This window comes from Pseudophryne corroboree, chromosome 4 (genome assembly GCF_028390025.1).
Source record: "Pseudophryne corroboree isolate aPseCor3 chromosome 4, aPseCor3.hap2, whole genome shotgun sequence".
In the NCBI taxonomy this organism is placed as follows: domain Eukaryota; kingdom Metazoa; phylum Chordata; class Amphibia; order Anura; family Myobatrachidae; genus Pseudophryne; species Pseudophryne corroboree.
The window spans coordinates 252,784,901-252,803,827 of NC_086447.1; positions in this window are offsets into that span (position 1 = coordinate 252,784,901).

The following is an 18,927-nucleotide window of genomic DNA, read 5'->3' on the forward strand; positions in this document are numbered from 1 at the left end:
GAAGCGGTTCGTGCACTCCCGGCGTGACTAGGCGGACGGATCGCCTAGTCACGCCAGGAGTGCACGCCTGCACCTCAGCCAGCAAAGATAACGCTATCTCCATCTGTACATCCCACCCATAGCATGTGCATAGCAGATACATGAACAACTAAACATAGCATACACATAATATATACATAACTAATACAGAATGGACATAGCAAATAAATAACCATGTATACCTTGAATGTACACAGTATATACATAATCAACAATACATAACAACCTGAATTAGCATATACATAACTAGCTATATAACTAGAGATGTGCACCGGAAATTTTTCGGGTTTTGTGTTTTGGTTTTGGATTCAGTTCCGCAGCCGTGTTTTGGATTCGGACGCGTTTTGGCAAAACCTCCATGAAAATCTTTTTGTCGGATTCGGGTGTGTTTTGGATTCGGGTGGGTTTTTTTTTAAAAAAAACCCTCATAAACAGCTTAAATCATAGAATTTGGGGGTCATTTTGATCCCATAGTATTATTAACCTCAATAACCATAATATCCACTAATTTCTAGTCTATTCTGAACACCTCACACCTCACAATATTATTTTTAGTCCTAAAATTTGCACTGAGGTCGCTGGATGACTAAGCTAAGCGACCCAAGTGGGCGGCACAAACACCTGGCTCATCTAGGAGTGGCACTGCAGTGTCAGACAGGATGGCACTTACAAAAATTAGCCCCAAACATCACATGATGCAGAGATAAATAAATAAAAAAAAGAGGTGCAAGATGGAATTGTCCTTGGGCCCTCCCCCTCCCACCCACCCTTATGTTGTATAAACAGGACATGCACACTTTAACAAACCCATCATTTCAGCCACAGAGTCTGAAATGACTGGTTGGTTTGGGCCCCCACCAAAAAAGAAGCAATCAACCTCTCCTTGCACAAACTGGCTCTACAGAGGCAAGATGTCCACCTCCTCCTCATCGTCCGATTCATCACCCCTTTCACTGTGTACATCCCCCACCTCAAAGAGTATTAATTCGTCCCCACTGGAATCCACCATCTCAGGTCCCCATGTACTTTCTGGAGGCAATTGCTGGTGCATGTCTCCACGGAGGAATTGATTATAATTCATTTTGATGACCATCATCTTCTCCGCATTTTGTGGAAGTAACCTCGTACACCGATCACTGACAAGGTGACCGGCTGCACTAAACACTCTTTTGGAGAACACACTGGAGGGGGGGCAACTTAGGTAAAATAAAGCCAGTTTGTGCAAGGGCCTCCAAATTGCCTATTTTTCCTGCCAGTATATGTACGGACTGTCTGACGTGCCTACTTGGATGCTGTCACTCATATAATCCTCCACTATTCTTTCAATGGTGACAGAATCATATGCAGTGACAGTAGACGACATGTCAGTAATCGTTGGCAGGTCCTTCAGTCCAGACCAGATGTCAGCACTTGCTCCAGACTGCCCTGCATCACCGCCAGCGGGTGTGCTCGGAATTCTTAGCCTTTTCCTTGCACCCCCAGTTGCAGGAGAATGTGAAGGAGGAGCTGTTGACGGGTCACGTTCCGCTTGACTTGACAAGTGTCTCACCAGCAGGTCTTTGAACATCTGCAGACTTGTGTCTGCCGGAAAGAGAGATACAACGTAGGCTTTGAACCTAGGATCGAGCACGGTGGCCAAAATGTAGTGCTCTGATTTCAACAGATTGACCACCCTTGAATCCTGGTTAAGCGATTGAAGGGCCCCATCCACAAGTCCCACATGCCTAGCAGAATCGCTCAGTTTTAGCTCCTCCTTCAATCTCTCCAGCTGCTTCTGCAAAAGCCTGATGAGGGGAATGACCTTACTCAGGCTGGCAGTGTTTGAACTGACTTCACGTGTGGCAAGTTTAAAGGGTTGCAGAACCTTGCACAACGTTGAAATCATTCTCCACTGCGCTTGAGTCAGGTGCATTCCCCCTCCTTTGCCTATATCGTAGGCAGATGTATAGGCTTGAATGGCCTTTTGCTGCTCCTCCATCCTCTGAAGCATATAGAGGGTTGAATTCCACCTCGTTACCACCTCTTGCTTCAGATGATGGTGGGGCAGGTTCAGGAGTGTTTGTAGGTGCTCCAGTCTTCGGCACGCGGTGGCTGAATGCCAAAAGTGGCTTTCAATTCTTCGGGCCACCGACAGCATCTCTTGCACGCCCCTGTCGTTTTTAAATAATTCTGCACCACCAAATTCAATGTATGTGAAAAACATGGGACGTGCTGGAATTTGCCCACATGTAATGCACGCACAATATTCGTGGCATTGTCCGATGTCACAAATCCCCAGGAGAGTCCAATTGCTGTAAGCCATTCTGCGATGATTTTCCTCAGTTGCCGTAAGAGGTTGTCAGCTGTGTGCCTCTTATGGAAAGCGGTGACACAAAGCGTAGCCTGCCTAGGAATGAGTTGGCGTTTGCGAGATGCTGCTACTGGTGCCGCCGTTGCTGTTCTTGCTGCGGGAGGCAATACATCTACCCAGTGGGCTGTCACAGTCATATAGTCCTGAGTCTGCCCTGCTCCACTTGTCCACATGTCCATGGTTAAGTGGACATTGGGTACAACTGCATTTTTTAGGACACTGGTGACTCTTTTTCTGACGTCTGTGTACATTCTCGGTATCGCCTGCCTAGAGAAGTGGAACCTAGATGGTATTTGGTACCGGGGACACACTACCTCAAGAAATTCTCTAATTCCCTGTGAATTAACGGTGGATAACGGACACACGTTTAACACCAACACAGCTGCCAAGGCCTGAGTTATCCGCTATCCGCTTTGCAGCAAGATGACTGCTGTGATATTTCATCTTCCTCGCAAAGGACTGTTGGACAGTCAATTGCTTACTGGAAGTAGTACAAGTGGTCTTCCGACTTCCCCTCTGGGATGACAATCGACTCCCAGCAGCAACCACAGCAGCGACAGCAGCAGTAGGCGTTACACTCAAGGATCCATCTGAGGAATCCCAGTTAGGAGAGGACTTGTCAGACTCTCCAGTGACATGGCCTGCAGGACTATTGGCGTTCCTGTCTAAGGAGGAAATTGACACTGAGGGAGTTGGTGGTGTGGTTTGCAGGAGCTTGGGTACAAGAGGAAGGGATTTAGTTGTCAGTGGACTGCTTCCGCTGTCACCCAAAGTTTTTGAACTTGTCAATGACTTCTGATGAATGTGCTCCAGGTGACGTATAAGGTAGGATGTTCCTAGGTGGTTAATGTCCTTACCCCTACTTATTACAGCTTGACAAAGGCAACACACGGCTTGACATCTGTTGTCCGCATTTCTGTTAAAATAATTCCACACCGAAGAGGTGATTTTTTTTTGTAATTTGACCAGGCATGTCAATGGCCATATTCATCCCACGCACAACAGGTGTCTCCCCGGGTGCCTGACTTAAACAAACCACCTCACCATCAGAATCCTCCTTGTCAATTTCCTCCTCAGCGCCCCATATCCTCATCCTGGTGTACTTCAACAGTGACATCTTCAATTTGACTATCAGGAACTGGACTGTGGGTGCTCCTTCCAGCACTTGCAAGGAGTGTGCAAATGGTGGAAGGCACCACCTCTTCCCGTCCAGTGTTGGGAAGGTCAGGCATCGCAACCGACACAATTGGACTCTCCTTGGGGATTTGTGATTTAGAAGAACGCACAGTTCTTTGCTGTGCTTTTGCCAGCTAAAGTCTTTTCAGTTTTCTAGCGGGAGGATGAGTGCTTCCATCTTTATGTGAAGCTGAACCACTAGCCATGAACATAGGCCAGGACCTCAGCCGTTCCTTGCCACTCCATTTCATAAATGGCATATTGGCAAGTTTACGCTTCTCCTCAGACGCTTTTAATTTAGATTTTTGGGTCATTTTACTGAACTTTAGTTTTTTTGATTTTACATGCCCTCTACTATGACATTGGGCATCGGCCTTGGCAGACGACGTTGATGGCATTTCATCGTCTCGGCCATGACTAGTGGCAGCAGCTTCAGCACGAGGTGGAAGTGGATCTTGATCTTTCCCTATTTTACCCTCCACATTTTTGTTCTCCATTTTTAATGTGTGGAATTATATGCCAGTAATATATCAATAGCAATGGCCTACTGTACTGTACTATATGTATACTGCTGGTCACCAAAATGCTGCACTGTCCTACTATATACTGCTCACAATAATGCAGCACAGAGATAGTATACTTGACACAGAGCTGCAAGATACAGCAATGGCCTACTGTACTGTACTATATGTATACTGCTGGTCACCAAAATGCTGCACTGTCCTACTATATACTGATCACAATAATGCAGCACAGAGATAGTATACTTGACACAGAGCTGCAAGATACAGCAATGGCCTACTGTACTGTACTACTTATGTAGTACTTATAATTATATACTGGTGGTCCCCACAATGCAGCACTCTGAGCACAGATATTGCAGCACACTGAGCACAGATATGGAGCATTTTCAGGCAGAGAAAGTAGATATTTTCAGCACACTGAGCACAGATATTTTCAGCACTGAGCACAGATATTTACAGCACACTGAGCACAGATACAGAGCTTTTCAGGGAGAGAACGCAGCCACGTCCTCTCCGTTCAATCTCCAATGCACGAGTGAAAATGGTGGCGACGCGTGGCTCTTTATATAGAATACGAATCTTGCGAGAATCCGACAGTGGGATGATGACGTTCGGGCGCGCTCGGGTTAACCGAGCATGGCGGGAAGATCCGAGGCTGCCTCGGAACCGAGTAAAATAGGTGAAGTTCGGGGGGGGGGGGGGGGTTCGGATCTCAAAGAACCGAACCCGCTCATCTTTATATATAACCAACTATTAGAGCATTTACATACCCTTATAGACCCCCTTCCCCCTCAAAACAGATTTACATTAACCCTCCATCCATGTACCACAAGACGACTTTGGCGGGTAATTCAGAGCTGATCGTAGATGTGCCAAATTTAGCACATCTACAGTCAGATTCTCAGACATGTGGGGGGATGCCCAGCACAGGGCTAGTCCGCCCCTCATGTCTGGCTCTACCCCCCACCCCCAAAAGCATCGCATGGCATCCATGGTGGGAATCTAACCTATGAATAGAATCTGTTCCCTCTCTTAAAACCAGCAATGTTAAGTTCACTTTAATACCCCTTTTTCACCAACCAGCATATAACACAGGTTATTGCACATGAATGCACATAACCTGTGTTGCTGGTTGGTGTAAAAGGGCCCAGTTGGAATAATCTGGGTCGAGTGACCCGGTATTTCAACTCGGGTAGCTTGCAGGGTTGAACACGGGTTCAACCTGGTAAACTGTGCTAGGTAAACTGAAGCCGGGTTGATGCGCCCTGGCTCCCGTTCACAGTGTATGGAAGGGTGGCACTGGGAGATCATGTGCCACCCTGCCGCATCACTGGTAACGTCTTGGTGACTGCAGCAGGAAAGGGGGCTGATGCGTGTTGCAGCCGCGTAGCACCCGTGTCAGGCTCCCGGCTGTGACCCGCGTTTCTAAGTGTAAAAGGGGTATACCACATCCGCCCCCCCCCAATACCCCTCTCCTTTAACACACACCCCTTATTAATTGGCCAGCTAACTTCCCATGACAGCACCATCCATATCCCATCTACTTTTTTAAACACCAGCACCCCCCTCCATATCCCTTGTCCTTAGCATGTCAGCTAACCCAATATTCATATTCCTCTAAACTACCAGCATCTCATCATCACCATTTCCACTTCCTCCAAAATACCAGCAAACACCCCCCCCCCCCAACCCGAAATTATGTGCCTTCCAAATGCCAGCCTTCCTCAGCTCTTCATCCCCATATGGCTTCCCACCATACCCCTTCTCCCTCATATAAGCAAATAAATATGCCAGCTCTCCTAAAAGGTCCTTTCCTCAACATAACATCCCCCCCCCCATATAACCTGCTCGACGGGTCAACTCACCCTACCTCCCACACCCCCACATACCCCTTCTCAACAGACCAATTTCTCCACCCCAAATTTTCCCTCACCATCAGTGCCCCAGTAACTCTGATGCCCCCCTCGCCCTGTCCCCAGACACAGCCTCTGTTCACTTCCCCGTTACAGCGCTGAGCCCACACCCACAATGCACAGTCACCCCCGTCGCTGACCCATGCATCAGCACCTGTCTGCCGCTGCATACTCACACACGGCGCCGTCTTGTATGAGCGACGAGCAGCAGATAAAGCAGCCCCGATGCCCGCTGTCACGCAGAGAGCGGGGTATCTGCGGCCCGTGCCTCCCCCCTGGCTGGGACACAGAAGGACATCCCCCATGCGGCAGCTGGGAGTCCGTGACACGCGGCTCCTTGCAGACACTTGGTGGGGGCGGAGCTTGTTATCTCCGCAGCTGACGGCCGCGGCTCACACAGTCAGTGGGTTATGCGCAGAGAGGGGAGGGGGGCACATAAGACTGGCGGCCCCTCACACCACTCCCCAGTATGGGCAATGGCCAATCCGGCCCTGCTTGTATGTACCTAAAAGCGGAATCTCTGGAGGCGCAGGAAGCTCTCCAATCTCGGATGTTTTATTAATGGGTCAAACTCTTACAAGGCAAAACAATGACTTGTAAGTGATTGTCCCTTTCAAAAAACGTCCGAGATCGGCCTGTATCCCGCACCTCTGGCAATTTAGGACTCCATTATATCCTGCCGCAAGTCATGAAACTCTGAAAATACAACTTTAAATGGCACCAGCTCCTGGATCTCCTCTCCTTCCTATGGGGAGGAGGTCCATGTTGTTAAGGATCCTTTCAGATCCCTCCATCCCCATTTAGGTCCCTATGCAGCCCATTGGGTATGTCCGTACTGCAGAGTCAGACTCGTCAGTGTTAACTTTAACTGTCATGGAAGTAACGCTGATCGCAGGGCAGTTTATTATAAAATCAGCAGAATACAGAATTGCTTTGGTGTTTTATATGTTTATTAAGCCTTGGACAGAGATAAAGTGGACAGAGATAAAGTACCAGCCAGCCAGTCTGTCTTATCTGCCATGTTACAATACAGGCTGGGTTTGAAAAAGGACAGTTAGGAGCTGGTTGGTTGGTACTTTATCTCCATCAAAGGCTTAGTAAATAGACCCTTTAGTATCCACCGCTGTTATTTGCAATGAGTTTGATAATACGGATAAAACAGCAGCACGGATGGTGTAATGGTTAGCATTACTGCCTCACAGCACTGAGGTCAAGGGCCAAATGTAGTGGAGTACGAGTTTGCACAAATGTGCGAGTTTAGCGCTAAACTTGCACGTTTTGCAAACTCTACCAATGTAATGGGGTGCGAATGTATGTAAACTCGCACATTTCTTACCTTAATAAATACTTGCACATGACAACTCGCATCCAGATGTTTTCCAATACAACAGATAGATCTCGGGCAATGTATTGGAATGCGAGTTTGTACTGTAACTCGCACACAAAACATTACCAAGAACTAATGTAAAAATAGACCAGGTTCTGGCTGGCGCGTTTGTCAGTGCATGCTTCTGTCTGTAAAAGTAAAGAAAGAGTTAAAACTGTAAAAAAAAAGAAAGATGTGCAGGTCCCCCACAAAAGCATAACCAGCCCCGGGCTCTTTGAGCCAATCTTGGTTGCTAAAATACGGGGAAAAAATTGGGTAGGGTTCCCCCATATTTAAACAACCAGCAGGCTCTTGGACCGGTCCTGGTTCCAAAAATATTGGGGGGGAAATAAGTAGGGTTCCCCCGTATTTTTAAAACCAGCACCGGACTCCATTAGCCAGGGAGGTAATGCCGCAGCCAGGGGACACTTTTATATAAGTCCTTGTGGTAATTTGTCACCCCTGGCTGGGGTTTCCTGGGGGAGTGGGGACCCCTACAATAACCCTCCCCCCCCCCCTCATTTCTATTTCATGACTTGCAAAACTTGAGCCTCAACAGCCTCGTCATCAGTAAATGGGAGCTCTTTGGAAACCAGTCTATTTGAGATTAAATTGTTTCACAATTTGCCTACTGTATAACATTCCTGCTCAGTGTTTTGTAGTTAAATGTATTGCTTGTTCTTCTGCAAAATACATCATAAACTGTCAGATGTACCTGGATGTATAACATTTTTATTCTAAATTTTATTAACACTAGGTTCACCTGGTCACAACGGAATATGCTGTGCTATATAAGACATTGTTAATAATAATAATAATAATAATAATAATAATCAACAACATCATCATCATCAAATATCCTTACAAATTATTTGTGGCCCAGCTCAATACATGACAACTTCCTGGCTGTCCCTCCTTGGGTCACGAGGACAGTGGGTGGACTTGCGGGAAAAAAAAGGGGCTGAGGATCATAGGCAAACACAAGGGAGGTTTCCAGTTGCCCAGAAACACCCCTCCTCTTGGCAAGTGGCTCAAATTTTGACAATAGCAATAGTATATAATATGATTACTAGAGCAGCCACCACATCATGCAGTGTAAGGGACAGAGTAGAGCTGCTGCACATGTCTAGTGATTGCAGCTTCTTCTATCAAGGTTGCTGCGAGTGTAGATCTGAGTTCTTAAGCAGAGCACCAGACCAAGACTAGCTACCAGGAAGAAGAGACAGGAGCCTTACCATGAGGTGGAAGAATGTGTGCTTAGAAATTGCTGTACTGGTTCTATTATGTTTGCATATTTATTTATTTATTTATTTATTTATTTATTTATTTATTTATTATGGTATGATTAACCTTTCCTGACCACTTAATTTATTTAAATTACTTAAGTATGTTTGATACAGCCTATACTATAGACCATCTATAGTATAAAATATTAATACTGTATACCATACAGTATCTAGTGTATAAAATTGCGGTGTTGACTCGATTGGGATTCCGACATACGGCTATCCATGTCATGATGCCAGTTTTGGGACTTGACTGCATCCCAAGTAGCACGTTACACAAAAACAATGCCACAAAACTGTTTCATTGCAGCTAAGCCACTGCCCATATGACTCAGAAAATGTCATTACTATATGTGAATAAGAATAAGAACAAGTTTATGAGTCCTCAATTGGCAGCATTGTCACCCCATGACACATCACAGGTGTGTATGGCTGTGTGGAAACAGTAACTGGGTACAAGCAATAGTCAGAGGCAAGCTGGATTGAGTACACAAGCACAGATAACAGGAATCATTGGAGCATAGTACTCAATACTCAAACAAATAATATCAGGAAGCATAGACAAACGCAGATTACTACAGGGGTTTCAGAATGCTTGATTTATACCACTTTCAGACAGAAGCTGGAGCTTGGAACAAAGTAAAGAAAAACTGCTTCAATAAGCCTAAAGCACACACTGTTGTTGAACTTGTATTGTTGCACAAAGTGCTGCTTGATCACACAGTCTGATGACATTAATAGTATATTCAAAATGGCAAAAGGATTTTTATCTCTTCACACTATAAAATAATTTTTTTTGGCTGATTTTGAATGCTCCTTGTGATTAGACATGGTCTGCGCATGCATCACACGAAGCGTTCGCAGTGGCAATCACCTCCATACGTGTTGGATCTTGAGTAGGCGCAGCCTTCCATGGCATGGGCATTGTCTGTGTGAGAAGTGGGAGTGTCGTGGGCATGATGAAACCCGACTGTACTTATCTGAGATGTGAGGACAGACATGGTAGGCCTGTTTCACATGGAACTTTTGCCCTCAGCAAGGGGTGGGTGCAAGTGCTGCTACTAATGTAGATGGCTTTGGCTTGAAAAAAGTAGGTGATGCATATGTATAAGGCAGCACAGATACTCGTATAGACAATATAGTATATATACCAACATTAGCATAAGGTGGTAAATCTGTCCCTGACTGAGACCCCTCCCCCCAACCCCAAGTCCCGCACCTTTCTCTCCAGTTTAGCCCTGTCTCTCTCCTTTCCTGTGACCTGGAGCTCAGTAGGTCCACACAGCAGAGCCGTAACAAGACTTTTTGGTGCCCTGTGCCAGAGAGAGAATTGGCACCCCCCATTTTCCAATAGGGATGCCTCATGGGGAAGGAGCATTACAAGATTGATCCCAGAGAAAGCCCATGCTATGATGCCCTGCCCACATTATATATATATATATATATATATATATATATATTACACACAGACTTATAGAACAATGCAAGAAAATGGATTTGGACACAAATCCTCTTCTTTTAGCACAAAACAACAGACAAGGGGAGAGGAAGGGAAAAAGGCGTTGGGAAAGTGAATGGCATGACTAGGACCATAGCTAGCTTTGAAGAAGGACAACCGGGGGCCCCAGGTCATGTCAAAAGACTTAGAAGAGTGTTTAATGACACTAATTATAAACTCCATGTGCTGGACTGACCAGACCCTAGTGATAACTGAGGCGAGGGTGGGTGGGAGGGGCTGCTTCCAGTCAGCTGCCAGTTGGCAAGTGGCCGCTGAGAGGATATGCCTAATGAATTTATATTGATGATATGTCGCCTCTGGGAAAGGCAATGGTAGGAGGAATAATTTAGGCTCTAGGGTAATCGAGAGTTGAAGAAGTGAGGAGATAAAGTTCCTAATCTCCGACCAAAATCCGGATAGCTTGGAACATCTCCACCAAATGTGAAGAAATGAGCCCTCTAACCTGCAACCTCGCCAGCACTGATCAGGGAATAATTTAGCTATTCTGGAAGGAACCAAGGGGATCATTCCTACCCGATCACTCGCTGCAGTTTATCGCAGCGCAGTGATCGGGTTGGAACTGCACATACGCCGGCGCCGCAGTGCGCTGGAGCATGCCGGATGGCCGAAGGCCATCATTCCCTAGCGATCACCTCTGCCTGATTGACAGGCAGAGGCGGTCGCTGGGCGGGGGAGGGCGGCACGTGACGTTTGGCCACGTTTTGGGGGCGAGGTCCGGCCTAAGCAGGCGTGGCCGGACCATGCGGGGGGGCGGGCAGTAGCGGCTGCGTAACGTCACACGCAGCCGCTGCGACCAGGGGCTGCGACGAGCAACTCCCGGCCAGCCGTAGGAGCTGCGCTGGCCGGGAGTTACTCAACAAGTACACAAGCATCACCGCTGTATAAGTGATCGTAGCTGTGCTAAATTTGGAACAAGCAGTTTCTATTACTCCGGTGGATGGAAGTCGAATCCCAGAAGGCATAATCACCCTTCAAACTACTTATCTCAGAATAAATGTGGGCATATTACATTCCGACTATATCTCCTTTCTCGTGATTCCCAAAGCCTCTCACGATGTGATTCTCGGTTTACCTTGGTTACAAAAACATAACCCGAAGCTCTGTTGGCGAACCATGGAAATTCAATCCTGGGGAGAATCCTGTATCAATGGTTGTTTGGCTCCACCTCACCATGAATAGGATTGCCCGATTGATTTGGTGCCGGGTAGGACTCCTCCCAGAGGCCGAATTTATCTGTTGTGCATTCCTGAGACTCAGGCTATGTCGGACTACATACAAGAGAATTTAGCCAAAGGTTTTATTAGACCTTCGTCATCTCCGGCAGGGGCCGGGTTTTTCTTTGCTAAGAAAAAGGATGGTGGCCTGCGGCCATGCATCGATTACCGTGGACTCAACGAAATCACAATCAAAAATCGGTATCCACTTCCTCTCATCCCTGACTAATTTGACCGAGTGAAGGGGGCCGCAGTTTTTACTAAACTTGATCTTCGAGGCGCTTATAACTTGATTATAATCCGTGCAGGGGATGAATGGAAGACAGCCTTTAATACTCGGGATATGCATTACGAGTATCTCGGAATGCCGTTTGGCCTCTGCAATGCTCCAGCGGTTTTCCAAAGTTATGTGAATGAACTCTTTCGGGATCTTCTTTATAAATGCTTAGTGGTATACATAGATGATATCTTAATTTTTTCCAAAGATCTAGAGTCCCATCGTCTACAAGTCAAGGAAGTGTTAACTCGTCTAAGGAAGAATCGTTTATTCTGCAAATTGGAGATATGTACCTTCAAGGTAGCATCCACTCCATTTTTGGGTTTTAACATTTCCGGATCTGAGTTACTGATGGACCCTGCCAAAGTCCAAGCTATTCGAGACAGGTCTGCTCCCACAACTCTCAAATGGATTCAGTGCTTCCTCGGCTTCGCCAATTTCGACAGGAAATTTATTAAGAATTACTACTCCACCTTGGTTGCTCCCATTACGGCCTTGACGCTTAAAGGAGCGGATCCTTCGAATTGGACTCCTCGAGCTACTAAAGCCTTCCTCGATTTGAAACAAGCCTTTATGTCTGCTCCCATTCTTCGTCAACTAGATCTTAATCGTCCATTTCTCGTGGAGGTGGATGCTTCCACAGAGGCCGTCGGGGCTGTTTTGTCACAGGTGTATGAGGATAAGAAAGTCCATCCATGCGGTTATTTTTCTCGAAGATTCCTGCCCGCTGAATGAAACTACGCCATCGGGGAGCAGGAATTACTTGCCATGAAGTTAGCATTTGAAGAATGGAGATATCTTTTAGAGGGAGCTCAACATCCTATCACAGTATACACCGATCATAAAAATCTTCTATTTCTTCAAACGGCACAATGTCTCAATCCACGGCAAGCAAGATGGGCTCTCTTCTTCACCCGGTTTAATTTCAAACTTACTTATCGCCCAGGATCCTTGAATAGGAAGGCTGATGCCCTCACCCGGTCTAACTGGTAAACAAGCTATTGTGAGTCCAACATCTTTCCTAATTACTCAAATTTCTTCAGCTCCCGTACCTCCGCCTGGGAAAATGTTTTTCACCTCAAACCTCCGGAAACGGCTATTAACTTGGGCTCAAGTTTCATCTTTTATGGGTCACCCTGGGGTCCACAAGACTCTTGCATTTATTCAATGATCCTACTGATGGCCACAACTTAAAACTGACGTCCAAGAATTTATTGCCGCTTGTCCTAAATGCGCCCAACACAAAAATCCCAAGGGACCACCACCTGGGTTACTACAACCGTTATCCATAGCCAAAAGACCTTGGACACATATCTCGATGGATTTCATAACCGATTTACCTACATCAAAAGGACGAAATACCATCTGGGTGGTGGTAGATCGATTTTCAAAAATGGCACATTTCATCCCTCTTTCAGGTCTGCCCTCGGCTCCAGTGCTTGCCAAATTGTTCATCTCTGAGATCTTCAAGCTACACGTCTTCTTCAGATCAAGGCACACAGTTTGTGGCCAAAGTTTGGAAAGCACTCTGTTCTTCTTTAAGCATCAAATTGAATCACTCTTCAGCATATCACCCCCAGTCGGACAGACAAAAATGTTCGCAGCGCAGCGATTAAGTGCAAAAGTGGCACTTCTGCGCATGCGTATGCGGTGCACTGCGCACACGCGACGTACTTTCACAACGGCCAATGTATTTTTACACAAGGTCTAGCAAAGCTTTTCAGTCGCACTGCTGGCCGCAGAGTGATTGAGAGGAAAGGGGCGTTTCTGGGTGTCAACTGACCGTTTTCAGGGAGTGCTCGAAAAAACGCAGGCGTGCCAGGAAAAATACAGGCGTGGATGGGTGAACGCAGGGCGTGTTTGTGACGTCAAATCCGGAACTGAATGGTCTGAAGTGATCGCAAGTGCTGAGTAGGTATGGAGCTACTCTAAAACTGCACAATTTTTTTTGAAGCCGCTGTGCAATCCTTTCGTTTGCACTTCTGCTAAGCTAAAATACACTCCCAGAGGGCGGCGGCTTAGCGTTTGCACGACTGCTAAAAACTGCTTGCTAGCGATCAACTCGGAATGACCCCCTTAGTTCTCAAGCAACTTTCTAAGATATGGACTCAAGTACGCAAGTCTTTAAATAAAACTTCCATACGTTATAAGTCCTTCACAGATAAGAGACGGAAGGCAGTACAAGGTGGGGGATCAAGTCTAGATATCCACCCGCAACCTCAAGTTCAAAGTACCTTCCATGAAATTCGCGCCCAAGTATATTGGTCCTTTCCCTATAGAAAGAGTGATTAATCCTGTGGTTTATAAAGTCAAACTGCCGTCGTCCTTTAAGATACCAAAGGCTTTCCACATATCACTTCTAAAGCCTCTAATTCTCAACAAATTTCTTGCAGCCTTGCCCAAACCTTCTAAAATTCACACTTTGTAAGATGAAGAATTTGAAGTTAAAGAAATTCTGGACTCTCATCATCGTTATGGACGTCTGCAGTATCTTCTTGAAGGGTATGGACCCGAGGAAAGGTCTTGAGTTTTCGCTGAGGATGTCCATGCTCCAAAGTTGATACAAGATTTCCACTCCAAAAGTCCTAACAAAGTCCGAAGGTGTTCGGAGACCACCCTCAAAAAGGGGGGTACTGTCACACGACGGGTACTCACCACTGCAGGTCCCGGGATTCGTCCCTTGCCGGCACGGCTAGCGGTGGTGCTCGGTGGCGTGGTCAGCGGCAGGAGTGACAGCTTCCTGGAGGCTGGAGGGAGGACCTAGTGGCAGCAGCCTCCCTGTGTGTCTTAAAATACTATTACTAATGTCAGGCGCTAATAATATTGGTTAAATTTGAACAGTTGCGGATGGGTGTCTATATCTGTAATAACACCCACTCCACACAACAAAATCAAGACTTGCTCTCGCAACTCATGCAATCTAGATAGCCGCAAGCAGGGTATAATGGCCTGTGGATATGGCCAGGGCCGGCGCCACCACTAGGCAGCTTTAGGCAGCTGCCTATGGGCGGCGGCCACTAGAGGGCGGCAGCTCACGCTACTAGTGAATTCTTCTTGACCCTTGCTCAGCTGCTTTTCCTTAAGAGGAATATGCCCAGTGTTACCGGAGAGGCGGAGAGGAGAACTGTAACAATAGCCGGCAGCACGCTGCTTACTCTATGTGTATAGAGTATTAGAGGCGCTGCGGATGGGTTACACTCATACTGTCAGCGCTGGCGGCTGAGAACAGTTGGGCGGCCGCGGCATCCCTGCAGCGCTGACAGTATGAGTGTAACCCATTGGCAGCGCCTCTAATACGCTATACACATAGAGTAAGCAGCGTGCTGCCGAGTGGCCCGCTGCTGTGTAGGGGCGCACAGCCGCTGGCATTACAAAGAGTCACACTGACTCATTGTAATGCTGCCGCTTCCAGTGCTGTGCCTACCGCACATAATCAGGGTCCCGGCCGCAGAGGGAGGAGGGGCTGCTCTTCTCTCTCCTCCCCGCTCAAGCATGTCCGCCCGCCCCACGGACTTACTGGTGCCACGATACAGGTTGTAAAGGGTGAGGAGGGACGATCTCCCATCACCTCCCCACTCTTCTCGAGCGCCTCCCCCTCCTCCCAGGTGTTGTAGTGCTGGCCAATTGTCTGTTGAGTGCCCTTCCGTTCGTGCAGGAGGGGCCTCTCTCTCTGCTCCTCCCCCATACTCATTTAAGATGGTTGTGTGGGACTGCCTGACCGGAGGGGGAGGAGAACACAGCTCCTCACTCACCTTTCATATTTATTTTCCACCCTCCCCCCGTCCCCTGCTGTCCGTGACACCAAAAATTAATTTGAGGGAAGCAGAGACACTGGCCATCTCCACGCCCAGCAGCAGCCCTGGATTGCACAAGCCACAGACTTCAGGTAGGGAAAAAAGCAATGCTAGAGTATGAAAAGGTGGCAAGTGCTGCTCAGCCTCTCCCCCCCATCTTCCTTCCTCTTCACCCATCAATACCTCTCCCTCCCTCTCCCCCTCTCTCTCAGTCTGACTCTCTCTTTCCATAATTCCCCTCTCTTTCTCAGTCTCCCCCTCTCTTCCTTGATCCATCTCCCCCTGTCTCTCCATGGTTATGGCTAAAACCAAGTTGGAGCCATGTCACCAGGGGGAGAAGCCATGCCCAACCAAAGTACCCAAAATGTACCGTTGCAGGCTCGCTTTACTCGCCACACTTGGGATCAGTGGCTCGCTCCGCTCGCCACCACATTACTAAAGGGAGTAGTTGGTGCCATGGATAGTAGAAGAACTATCCCGCTAGCTTAGCTCCACCCCCTGGTGTCATGGCCCCCCTGACATCAGACATCCTTTCTCCAACTTTATTCTAGCATCTACCCTCTCTCCATCTCCCCCTCTTTATTAGTCTGCCTCTCTTTCTCCACCTATCCCCTCTATCTTTCTCAGTCTCCCTCTCTCCCCTTTCTCTGTCTCTCTCCATCTCTGCCCTTCTCTATGTCTCCCCCTCCCTCTCTCCATCTCCGCCCCTCTCTCCATCTTCATCCCTCTCTCTCCATCCCCCTCCTCTTTCTTCCTCCGTCTCCCTCTCTGTTCCCTTGCACCTCTCTTCCTTCCTCTTCACTCCTCTTTCTCTCTCTCTCTCTCTTCATCTCCCCTCTCTCTGCCTGTCATTCTCCGTCCGTCCCCCCCTCTCTCTCTCTCTCTCTCTCTCTCTCTCTCTGCCTCTGTCATTTTCCATCTCCCCGTCTCTCTCTCTTTCTCAGTCTCCCCCTCTTGCTCTGTCTTCCCCCTCTCTGTCTCCCCCTTCCTCTCTCCTTCTCCATCCCTCTCTCCCTCCGTCTCCCATCTCTCTATGTTCCCCTGCACCTATCTTCTTTCCTCTTCACCCCTTCTCTCTCTCTCTCTCCCTCCCTCTGTCTCGCCCTCACTCTCATTTTCCTTAACATAATTCCTCTTCTATCCTTTTAGTAAATTCTTTCCCTAGTATTGTCTTACCTCAGATCTCATGTTAAAGCTGCTTGTTTTTTTTTGTCTGCCATTTTTAATCCTCCAATTCCTTTCTCTGGCACCCACTGCTTCTCCCTCCCACCCTCTCCTCATCACCCTTTGTCTCAACCTTTCACCAACTCTCCATTTCCCTATCACCCTCTGCCTCATCCCCGTCATCCTCTGCCTCATCTTCGTCACCCTGTACCTCACCCTGGGGTGGAGGAGGGGGGCCCAAAGCATATCCTTGCACCTGGGCCCACCACTCACAAATTCCGCCACTGGTGCTGCCGGCTGGTGGTACAGTTCTGCTCCTCTCCGCGCTGACATATGCCCGCCCCGCACCACAAGAAACGACTCTGCATATGGGAGTCCTGCGGGGATGATTGTGTTGTGCTATGTGAGGGACTGGGACTACACTGCAGAGCAGACTGCGCGCGGCTCCCCTGCTACTGTTCCCTGTCTGAGTGGATCACAGTCTCCTTCTTCTGCAGCCTGCAATATATAGTCGCCTTGGATTGGTCCCGACTATACATTTTTATGGGTAGAATTTCTTCTTCACCGGGACTCCTTCTCCTGCAGCCATAAAGGTACCCTTATATTGCAAGCTCAGTACTCCATTCCTCTACTGTAGAAGTGTATGTATACATATATATATATATATATATATACACACATACATACATACATACACACACGTGTATATATATATATATATATACACACACACGCATATATATATATATATATATATATATATAAAAAAATTTCAGTTAATATCCGGCACTCAGTTACATAGCATAAATACATGCCCCGTTGCGCTCCGCCATATATTTCATGGCAGTGAATGTATAAAGATTCAGTTTGGCTGTACTCAGGAATAAGCTATCCAATGGTGTCCAGACACATTACAGCCTTTCTGGGGGTCCCCGCAAATAAATGTCACCCATAGTGGGTTTTTTTAAATATAATTTTTAGCGTCTGGGCTGGTTTTTCGCTTTTTTTTTGGGAGGGGGGGGGGGGGAGTGCAGCAGGCACATGTTTTGCCTAGGGTGCCGAGAAACCTTGCACCGGCCCTGGATATGGCCAACACAATCTCACCTGATTGAGACCAGGTGTACCAAAAACAAACTGAATAACCCCTTTCGCTATTTAATTAGAGGCAACATGACATGAATACACTCAATAAAATAATTATAAGATAATTTTAATATCTAAAAAATCAATCATGTATAGGTTACATAGACATAATCATAAAAAATTGAGTTAATTAGTATGCGCATACAAGTAAAAAAGCTGAATGTTAAACCTACTAATTGAGCATAAGAGGTGGATCATATAGCTACTAGTGACCACATAGGGCTAATTCAATAATCATAAGTTGACAATGTCCTTAATTTTTGTTCTCAGAATATGACAGTCCCATTAGATGTGCTCATAAATATTTCATGATTGATTATCATGTGGTGTGATAAAAATAAATATGGAGCTTTAGTTTAGGTATATACCAATATATGAGTTTAACCAATTGCTCACAGTGGCGGTTCTTGCCACGGGCAAGCTGTACTTTTGCCCGGGGCGCCGCCTTCCGGAGGGCGCCGCACCAGGGCAAGATCCGCCACTGTGCCCCCCGTAGTGCCCTGCTGTGCCCCCCCCGCTTTGAAGGGAACCAGACGCGTAGCGTCTAGTTTCCCTTCATGGAGAGGACCTTAGTTGTGCAGTGCGCGATGACGTCATCGTGCACCGCACAGCATAGTGGCACAGACACTAGGGGTCATAATTGACCTCTAGTGTCTATGCTGTTCTATGGGAGAGACGTAATAACGTCTCTCCCATAGATCGAAGAGAACAGAAGAGAGGAGGAGAGGAGAAGAGCGGCGCCGCCGGCGGAGGGGGTCTGGATCAGGAACGGGGATGGTAAGTATACTTTTTATTTATTTTTATTTTTTCTTTCAGCGCGCTGACCACGCCCCCCAATCGAAGCCACGCCCCCCATATTTTGCCCGGGGCGCCACAAATCATAGAACCGGCCCTGATTGCTCATAAGGATGAATAGTTCTTTACATGTGGAAAAGATATCCAGAATATATGGAGGAAATTTGTATATCACCCGGGGCTTGGTGCACAGCAAGCACCTGTAGAAGAAAGCTCCCGTCTTCCACAGTCCGTAAGTGGCGTCCTCCGTCTCCCACTGTGTCTGGCTCTCATACACACACCTTGGATCGCTTGGAGAGAGAGAGGGGTTGGTCCGGCTTCCGGAGCTCTGCGCACCGCAGGCGCTGATCAGTTGATTTTGCTCCCG